At 49.1% G+C, this 8,529-nt stretch overlaps 1 long non-coding RNA gene across 1 annotated transcript; it reads left to right on the top strand.

Moving 5' to 3' along the window:
* Positions 1 to 2,032: 2,032 nt before the first annotated feature.
* Positions 2,033 to 7,735, top strand: LOC123925982. The gene is made up of 3 exons (XR_006815133.1): positions 2,033 to 2,155; positions 4,461 to 4,709; positions 4,905 to 7,735. It is a non-coding gene; the product is annotated as an uncharacterized LOC123925982 (long non-coding RNA).
* Positions 7,736 to 8,529: the final 794 nt, after the last annotated feature.

Here is an 8,529-nt window from a genome sequence, read left to right as displayed (position 1 = left end):
ATGTTTATAGCAGCAATGGCCACGGTCGCCAAACTGTGGAAAGAACCAAGATGCCCTTCAACGGACGAATGGATAAGGAAGATGTGGTCCATATACACGATGGAGTATTATTCCTCCATCAGAAAGGATGAATACCCAACTTTTGTAGCAACATGGACGGGACTGGAAGAGATTATGCTGAGCGAAATAAGTCGAGCAGAGAGAGTCAGGTATCATATGGTTTCACTTATTTGTGGAGCATAACAAAGAACATGGAGGACATGGGGAGATGGAGAGGAGAAGGGAGTTGAGGGAAACTGGAAGGGGAGATGAACCATGAGAGACTATGGACTCTGAAAAAGAACCAGAGGGTTTTGAAGGGGCGGGGGGTGGGAGGTTGAGGGAACCAGGTGGTGGGTAATAGGGAGGGCACGTATTGCATGGAGCACTGGGTGTGGTGCAAAAACAATGAACACTGTTATGCTGAAAATAAATAAATAAATTTAAAAAAAAAGAATCCTCGTGCTTTCTGTCAACTCTTATTATCCCTTTGACCTGGCGCTCAGTTGGAGAAGAATTCTGTACCCCTCACATGTAAAGTAGATGAAAAGGCTTTCGAAGGTCCCTTCGGTGGGAGGGGCAGGGAGGGGGTGACTCTTTGAGGCCAGGAACATGCTCAGCGGCTCATACCCCTGCAGGGTCACAGGAGAGCTACACCTCTTTACGGAATTTCTTCAAGTCCTTCCAAAAACCTGCCCGGGATCCCCACTGAAACAGTCATGGGACACAGCGTTGCGGCTCCTGCTGCCCTCGGAGGGGTTCACGGGTGCTACCGAGGGTGACTCAGCCGGGCTGCACAGGCAGGCCAGTGTGAGGACATGGGAATTCCCAGAACCCCCCACCAAGCTGGGTCCACGTCCTGCACTCGGTGTTTTTACCCTAATGAGGTCGTGAGCCTCTCAGCAACAGGAAGCAGTCCCGTAGCAGAGACACTAACCCCAGCCCCGGTCGGGGCTCTGGACGTGGATGGAACCAGAGCCTCTGGGCTTGGGGGGCTGGAAGGGGGGTGCCGGGGGCCGGAGAGAGTGGGGCTGTGACCCTGGCAGGGATGTGGGCTTGGCAGAAGCTGTCCCCTCAGTCTGCCTTCTTGGACTGAGCCTCTCTGTGGCCAGCTGTGGCCCCATGACCCTGGCCGGCAAGGCGGTGGGGGGGGGAAGAGTTGGGCAGGGCGGTGGGAACGGCTGGTCTGTGTTAACACACCTGTGTTTTCCTCTCAGCTGTTGGCTTCACAACAGGCCTGCTGTGCTCTTAGCCGCTGGGCAACATTTCTCACCACCCCCCAGTACTCACTGCTATGTAACAGGGGTTGGCACACAACCTTGGGGTTGGACTGCTTTATTTTATTTATTTTTATTTTAAGAAGGGACACCAGAATCCTTTATGTCTGGGAATAAGCCAACCTGGCCCAGGGTTGAGTGCAGAAATATTCCATCTCCCTTCTGTGCCCAGAATTATTTTTGTTTTCTTCGATACACAACCTAGATACAGCTACAGCAAGGAAATCAGTTGATTTTTGAAACCAAAACTCCTTTCCTGTTTATCAGTTTTGAAAAAAAAAAAATTCCACCATCGTTGATCACAATGCTGGTATACGGCGGTGAGTGGTGCGTGATTCGTCTCCTCTCTCGTGTACTCTGCTCTCCCGATGCTGCCCCAAGGAAGGAGCCGTTGTAGCCTCAGGCCAAGGCTGGAGAGCAGGTGTCATTCTTGGCATGAATCCTTAAGCCCTGACACAGAAGCAGCCTGATGAGGGAAGGCACATGGGCCTTCCGGCTCGTAGGAGTTAAGGGACCGCAGGCAAGTGTCTTGCTGCCTGACCCAAGCCTCTCGGGGCTTCCTGATGAGGTGAGCAGCAAGCCGACAGAGGGGGAGGGCGCTGTCCCCGCTGGTGGCCCTTAGCTTGGGTGTGTCTGCTGTCACCAGAGTTTAAGCTCCATGAGGGCGGAGGCTAATCCTGCCCGCTCTGTCCCTTGTTCTCACTCCAGAGTGTTGTGCCGATGCAGAGTGGACGCTTCACCAATATTGGTTGAATGAGTGAAAGAATGAGTGAATGAATGAACACCAGGGTATGTTTCGGGAAACAGCCTTCTTCAAGTGCGTTCTTTTTATTAGTAAGGTGAGTTGAATACCTTGGGACAGATGGGGGGAAGGAAATATCCAGGGTGGAGGAGAATTTGGTACCTGCCCACCTTCTCCTGCCTGTTCCCACATTGTTCCTGCCCCCATGAATAAATGAAGCTCGTTCAGAGGGTGAAGGTTCTAGGAGGAGGCTGAGGAAAAGAACACAGCCCTGAAAATCCACAGGCTCCAGGGGCTAGAGTTCACATGGGGGCCCATGTATTACAGATCTTCATATTTAAATTCATACATTTAACTGACAAATTGTTGTATGAAATGCCTCCTTACCTTCCTCCTTACCTTGACCTGGATGACCAGCTGCAAATTTGTAATTCACATTCCTCGAGGCTTAGCCCGGCTCAGGGCAGGAGAGGGAGAGCCGGCTTCCAGCTGCCCAGAGCCCTTCTCCCTCCTCACGCAGCCCTTCTCGCAGTGCTGTGTGGGAGAACCTGGACCTCGCCCCGCCTGGTGGGGCTCCCACCGAGTGTGGACACTCCAGGTCCTCTGTTGCCATCTGCTCTCAGGCCCGGGTCTCCGGGGCACACAGAATACTCCTGCGAGTCACCTTCTCTGACATCACGTACTCACGACTTTCACGATAGCCCTGCTCAGACTAGCCTGAGTGCTCACCCCATTTCACAGAGGAGGAGACTGGGACCCCAGAGGCTGGCAAGGCCTGGTTAGGACTATTTTAGCAGAGAAGAGGTTCAAGGCCTCAGCCAGAAGTGTGTGGCTGACTGAAGGCAGGGACAGGAGCAGGCCCAGACCCTCCTTCTCAGCACTGATGCTCCCAAGAAGGAGCTTCCCCAACCAGAGTCAGCATGTTCGTGTTCATCCCTGTGGGGCTTGCCTGGGCTCTGGGTTTTTCTCAGTCTTGAGAAACCTGCATTGCTCTGATGGTCGATCTCCCTTGCATTGGGGGCACAGATGGCGTTGGGCAACTTGAACTAAATCCCCCTCCAGACTTGCAAATTAGCCCAAGGCTGAGGCATGGCACAGCCTCTCTGCCAGCCAGGACTTCTCAGAGGGACCCCAGAGCCCTGATTCGGACACAGTTTCCCTGCCTTTTGAGTTCTCTAGGCCTCAGGTGTTTCCTGGAGCCCCCGGAGGCTTCTGCCCTCCCTGCCCCGCTCACCCGAGCAGAGCAAGATCAGGGGCTGTATTAGGCATGGAGGCTCAGACCACTGCTTCTCCTAGTCTGGGCTGTGAGGCTACCCAGAGAGGACAGGTGACCCCGGGAAGGGTAGGTATTGCCTGCTTGTCGGGCAATTGAGAGCAGGTGCAGGAGATGGGAGGACCCAGCAACAACGCCCCAATTTTGCTCCCTTGGGTGGGCCAGTCCTTGGCCCAGATGTCCCACAGGGCGTGGGGACCCTTCGTGTCTCCCTGTGGCTAGGGGAGCCTATAGCTTTGTAACACGCCACCTGTTTGTGGTCTATCCTTCCCTCTCGTATTTTTCCTCCCCTCGCTGTTTCTGCCCTGGACTGTATCTTCTAGAAGACCAGACGTTCCCAGACTGGCCTCGGTTTATCCTTCCTAGAGAACCTGAACTACATCGAGCCTCAAGGTAGCTGTCCGGTGCCCGCGTCTTCTCAGCCTGCAGATGCGTCCCCTTCGGACCATTGCTTCTGGGCTTTCATTCCAGCTCTCACGTCCCTTTGTGAAATTTCTTCTCCTCCAGCTTCCCTGGAGAAAACAAAACAAAACAAAAATGATTCACAGAGTGCTAGATTCTCAGATGGAAATCCTGACTCACTAGCTTCACTGGAGGGGTCAGTGTATCCTGGGACTTAGAAAACTGGCCTCTATAGTCAGACTGTGTGTGCTCGTATCACAGCCCTTCCTGTGCGACCTTGGAAGCTTCCTCAACCTCTCTGGACCTTAGCATCATCTTCCGCGAGATGAGGATAATGACAACATTTATGCCATGGGATCGTTGAACAGATTAAGGAAATAAGGTCAAAGCCTGCCCATAGTAAGGACTCAATAAATGGTAGTTAATGTTTTGAGTGTCCCTCTTTGACAAGTCTATGCTCATTGACTTGATGGCTCTAAAAATATCAAATAATGGTTACCATTTGTTGAGTGTCTTCCACATGCCCAGAACTTTGCCCAAACCTTTTTTTTTTTGAACTGTTTGGCATTTTGTCGCAAGGAACAAGGTTCCAGAACCGAAGCAGAGGGCAAGTTGTACTCAGGTCTGTCTGATGCCACAGTCCGTATTCTCTCCTCTGTGTGCCACTGAAGAACATTTCCATTCTTCCCTAATGCCCAGGGACACTGGCCCCTTCTTTTCTCCACAGAGCTTCCAGGCTGGCCTTTGAGGCCCAAGGAGGAAAGGACAGATGTTAAGCCACATAGAATGGGCTCCACCAGGAGGGGAAGGTACGGGGACTGGAAGCAGCAAAGAAGAAAACTTATGGCAGGTGTTACCATGTACAGCAGGCCTGTCCTAACGAGCAAAACAAGAAGAGAAAACAGACAAACAGAATTTGGCTGCATTTGAACGTATGAAGAGAACCACCCAGCTCTGAGAGACATTTCCATTGACTGTAAGACCCAGGGTTGCGGGGGGTGGGGGGTGGCTCTCAGGTTGCAGGAAGTGGTGTGGTAACTGCCCAAGATGGAAGGAACGGGCCCTACACCGCGAACATGCTGATGGGCTTGTCTGTGGTGCCTCTCTTGAGGACACAGACAGGTCTCTCTCCAAAAGCCCATGTCCTTTGTGGTTGGACTGTCCCTTGCAGGTGCAAGCAGCCGTGAGAAAGGCAGTTTGGACAGAGTCCGGCTGCCCTCCGCTGACAGGCGTGACCAGTGTGGTCAAGCCCCACCATTCAGCCGTGCTGAGAGGAACGCCGTCCTGTCATGAAGAAGGGGAAACACCACTGGTATTCGTTCTTGAGTTGACGCGGAAAGTGGCTTCTTCCACCACCTCAAATGTGTGGTCATGCGGAGTGAGAAGCAAGGATAGCATGAAGTGGTGGCCATCGTGGTGGGCTCCTTTGGGAGAGTGTTGGGTTGGTTGGGTCCTTCCACTGCTGGGAGGTGGCGGCCACCTCAGGGGCATCAGGGCCCTCCGGACTGTTGTCAGGGTCATTGACGCTCTTTCATCCTCAGAGTGCTTTGCCGTCACCAACTACATGCCCACCCCTGATCCTCGTCAGGCTGAGGTTCGCCGTGGTCTCCGGATGCCGCGTGGCGCCCATCCTGCCTCGTCCTCAGCTGCCAGGACGCTGCTTTCACTGGCAGCGATCAGAACATCTTGGGCGTGACTTATTTATTTATTCAGCCAGGGCTGCCTGTCTTACTCACCCTTTCTGTAACTGTCTAAGATCTGACCTCTTACTTTATTGTGATAAGCAAGAGATACCTTCTCCGTGGCTGTGGGTGGGGCTCTAAGGACCGAGAGATGAGCTGACTAAGCCCCGGGGTGATTTTCAGGTATCACAAAGGGCCTTCTGATTTGTTTTTTAGAGGGAACGTGGAAGGTCTTTATCAGCGTAGGTGACACTATAAAAACGGAGTAAGGTGCAAATAAAATTCCTAGTTGTGATTTACCAACTTCCCTTTGGTATTTGTAGATTTTAGAAATAAGACCAGCTGGGTTCATATCCAGAAATCTCCTCCTTGTGACTGCTGATCTTCTGTTATTAAGAAGCGTGACTTTTTCCCCCCTTTTTTTATTAAAAAAAGTGTGCTTTGGCACAAAGAAGAAATGTTTAGAAGACAGGTCTGGATTTGAATTTTGGTTCCGATATTTAGTGACTTGGGACCCGGGAAAGCAAATCCCTGAGCTTCTGTTCCTTGTCTGCAAGAGGGGGATCGTAATGAATATCTCAAAGGGCTGTAAAGACCGGAAGTCAGGTGCCTGAGAAGGAGCAGAGAGTAGTTTCAGGGAGTGCACCACTCCTGAGATAGCCTGCCTGGTAGGCCAGCAGAACGGAAGCAGAGTCACACTTCTCTGGCCACACTAACTGCTTCTGTGTTTTTACTGCCGGAGTGAAGAGAGAAGGAACAAATCCAGGCAGCGTTTGTCAGTGATGAATCCAATCACCGATGGGAGAAGCAAGACAAAAGCCTTGCAGGGCTCTGTGCTGACTGCTGGGTCTTAGTTCAAAGAGAAGGAGCACCTGATAATTTCGAAGGAAACTGTGTCTCTGGGGCAAGGACAGCATGCCTGAGCAGATTTGATCACTCAGGGACTCTGGAAATACTTTCTGGATGGGTAAACACATCTGTATTTCTTGCATCTTCCAACCCAGATGCAAGATGCCTGCTTATTTGTTTTTATTAAGCCACTTGTGTTTACCTTCTGAAACTTGTCCTCAAGGAAGGGCACAAGACTGTGAGTAGAAAGGTATGGATGTCATTCTTGGCTCTTCCCACATGCAACCCTTCAGGCCCTGGATTTATATTCCCTCATAAGTGGGTGAGGGTTTGGTATAGGTGGTGCCTTGGGGTGTTCCTGATCTAGGAGTCTGGGGCCCATACTAAGTGAGAATGGGTCATCTGGGCCATGATCTTCTCATGCTGGAGCTCAGGAGCTCGAGAAGACAGAACAGCCATGTGTACACAGTTCAAACTGTTGCTCCTATCGTCCTTGCTCACATTCCATTGGCAGAACAAGCACCTGGCCAATCCCACAGTCAGTGGGGCAGAAAAGTAGGCTCTCTTCCAAGGGGGTGGGGTGTAACTATTTGCTGAGCCATAATTCAATTTATCACTGCCAATCTGAAGGCAAAGAATTTAATTAAACAAATTCTCAAGCTCTCCGTCAGCTTTGTGTTTCTCTAGTTCTTATACAAAACATTCCAGGGAGCTTAGCTCTTCATCAGTGGAAACTGTCTAGTCATGCCCTGATCAGAATTCAAGGCCAAGCAGGGACCATTATTTGAGCTGTAGATTTAGCTGCTTGGTATGCACACATCCCTAATGATCTTGGAAAGTATAATGTTTTCTAACAGCTGTAAGGACAAGAGATTGTAACATGATCAGCTACACATAATATCCATGAAATTACATTGACTAATGTAATGTTGTGTTATGCTGTCCTTAACACATTATGCATACCTAATTCGAAAGGTTAATGAAATTGACAAATATATGAACACTACAGGTATCATCAATACCACTTAACGACACATCTCTTGTTTTCATTTATGGAATCAACTAAAATGGGAAGACTCCGTCACTGCAATTCCACTTTTTCTGGTCATAAATTAAAAAGTATGCACAATATATTTAGTTTTAATTTGGACTATGGTTTTCTAGAGTGTTCTATACTGTAGGTCTACATATAATTAATATTTAATACAATAAGATCATAATTATTTAAAATGAGCATTTCGTAGTTTTTCTGAAAAGGGTTACACTTGCTACGGGTGAATTTTTCTTTGCTGGACAGATCAAAGGCCGTGTCAGGACCAAGGACAACCGCCAAGGGAATGTCGTCCTCCACAGAGAGCTGTGTTACCCTAGAAGGACCTTCCCATCTGGGCTAAAACGTTTCATCCTAAAACTGGGAAAAACGATGTGAGAAAACTATTTTGTTTCTCTCCAGATCCCGGGGTAAGCTTTCAGTTTACCTGATTGGTTTGGAAGCCATTGAATCCATATCAATAGGCCAAGCAATGTCAATAAAACTCAAAGAAACGGCAGGGCTTCTGTTTATTTTCATTTCTACTATAACAGCTCTGCAGGAGTGGTCATCGCCTGTGTTAATGTTTTCATACAAAAAACGTTTTGTTCTTGAGTGTCCAGGTTCCCTCTCCATCAATAATACCAATACCGATACTAACACTAGTAGTACACCATCAGTAAGAGAAATGAAAAGGGGATGCCTTTACATTATACAAAGAACCTTAAATACGTAATTGGTTTGATGCTTTCAAAAATCCAGTGACGAGATTGAGGAAACCTTGTGACTCCATTTTGTGAGGGATGAAGTAAGGCCTGGAGAGATTAAATGACTTGCCCAAAATGTAATAGTCAAGACAGGGCAGGCTGTGATTTGCTAACTCTGCTTTTTCCAGTACGCCTCACAACGTTTCCATCTGCAGGCTCCTAGAACCACAGCTTTCTGTTAGCCATTTGTAGTTACATATTATTTTTGTGTAAGATGATTATTTTTTTCTGATTACCAAAGTAACAAGTGGCCATTGTAGAAAATTTGAAAATATAGAGGAGTATAAGGAAAAAATAGTAACCACCCTACTTCTGGACTCCAGCCCTGCAGAAATAACACATATGAACACTTTTCTCCATGTGTGTGTGTGTGTGTGTGTGAGTGTGTGTGTATGTGTGTGTGTGTGAGTGTACTCCATCCTTCTTTGTTCTAGGTTCTTTCAGAAGGTTGGATGTGGCCAATGAGGA

Source organism: Meles meles, chromosome 15, assembly GCF_922984935.1.
Source record: "Meles meles chromosome 15, mMelMel3.1 paternal haplotype, whole genome shotgun sequence".
Lineage (NCBI taxonomy): Eukaryota > Metazoa > Chordata > Mammalia > Carnivora > Mustelidae > Meles > Meles meles.
The sequence above is the reverse complement of the archived record's forward strand: the minus strand, read 5'-3'. Positions and strand labels throughout refer to the sequence as shown.